The sequence below is a fragment of the Triticum aestivum genome, chromosome 2D, assembly GCF_018294505.1.
Source record: "Triticum aestivum cultivar Chinese Spring chromosome 2D, IWGSC CS RefSeq v2.1, whole genome shotgun sequence".
Taxonomy (NCBI): Eukaryota; Viridiplantae; Streptophyta; class Magnoliopsida; order Poales; family Poaceae; genus Triticum; species Triticum aestivum.
Window position 1 is genome coordinate 523,867,037 of NC_057799.1, and position 1,999 is coordinate 523,869,035.

Below are 1,999 nucleotides of genomic sequence, written 5' to 3' on the forward strand. Positions count from 1 at the left end.
ACCACCACACTGGAGTAGGGTATTACGCCACAACGGTGGCCCGAACCAGTATAAATCTTGTGTCTCTTGTGCTGTGAGTTCGTGGAGTTCGTCCGCGAGAACTTAGCAAGCTAGGGCGTGGATCGGTAGGGAAAGAACTTCGCGCGCACCCCGGAGTTCGAACCTTAAGTGTTTTGCCGGAACCCATGATCCGACACTTTGTAACTCTCGGCCCATTAACGGCCCGTGGTAAAACTGGCCTGTAATGAACAGTGTATCACTTAATACCTATTAATGGCACGTGGTGAAACTGGCCCATAATGAACAGTATATCACTTCATACCCATTAACGGCCCATTATTCCATTGGGCTGTTTCCAGCCCATGTTATCTTTCGGCCTTCTCAGGGCCCATTTATTCTTGGGCTCATTTCCAGCATTCGATTACTTACGACCCGTTACTGTCATTTTCTGCTTGTGGGCCAAATTCAGCCCGTGGTTGCAGTCGGCCCGTTAATATGTTGGGCCGTTTTGATGTCAAAAAACCCGTTGGGCTGTTTTCATAGAGTTATCAAATACGGCCTATTAACGGCCCGTTATTGTCCACGAATAGTACGACCCATGATTGGTGAAATGATGATACGCCCCGTAGAAGGCCAATGGATCCTACGGCCCGTAAAAGGCCCATGGATCGTACGGCCCGTAGAAGGCCCATGGATCCTACGGCCCGTATAGAAGACCAAGGGATCCTACGGCCCGTAGAAGGCCCATGGATCATACGACCCGCAGGAGGCCCATGGTTACAACAGTCCATGTGTTGCCATGATTATTTTGGCCTAGTTTCCAAAAATAGATTATTGTGGCCACTAGAAAAACACAGAAAAAGAACTGCAGTGACTACAAGCAAACAACTAAACAAGACAATAAGGAAATAAATAAGCAAGCAATTAATGCTAGCCTATTACCGCTATTACACATATTACATCCACTAGGCATCAAAGTTCGCCACCAATGCAAATATAGGGAACAAAGCAGCATATTACATACACTGGCCTTCAAAATTAGCCACCAGTGCAAATAAACGCGGCAGCAAAACAAGAGCATAACTGAAACTACTTCAGAAGAGCTCAAGAAACGTTATCCTGTGTATCCACCATGCTGGCAATAAGCTTAGCAAGCTTATTAGCTTTGTCCTGTTTGGCGCTAAAATCCTCCAACGCTTGCTGTTGCACCAGAAAGTATGCATCTGAATGCTCCAGGGACTTCCGCAGTCCTTCCGCTTCTTGTCGCAGCACAGCTGATCGATGTCTTTCAGCTTGTAGTTGAGACTCAAGAAACCAAACTGATTCAGACAGTGAGTTTGAATAGCTTGTGCAAGCGGTAGTGGCCAGTAACTCGAACACTAAACCAAGACAGGACTTTGGGGTTGTCTCACTGTCTTCGAGATAGTCTTCCTTAGTTGGTTTATCAGCTTTGTTGGAGACTAACAAGGATGTGTCACTATCCTGAACCTTATCTGCATCACTTCCTTTACCATTGCTTAATAAGGCACTCTTCCCCAATATTCTGTCAGCATTCTAAAAGAAGAAACAAGCAGACACATAATAGGTTTAGCATGTACTAGTATATGAAACTCATTTCGGTGAACCAGTTCATTAGTAAGGTGGACAGGATTAAACTACCAAGTCTTCTATTGCCAAGTACTAATACATAATAAAAGCATCAAACAAACATATATCTATGTCCTATGGTCACTGCATTGTATTGCCAAATCAAAATAGAGACACGGTTCAAATCATATCAGTTCAAGACAAAGCAGCAGCGAAAGAATACAAAGCGTGAGAAACTACACGGCACAACAAGATTTCAGATGGGTACCACGGGTCTACATGTACAACAACACTATTGGCTCTGTTGTGATGCTAGTAATGTGCATGATATGATAAGTCAACTGTATACACAATTGAAATTGAAATCAACAGAGCTATTGATAAGAGCAAGCCTATTAAAGAAACATGCGTG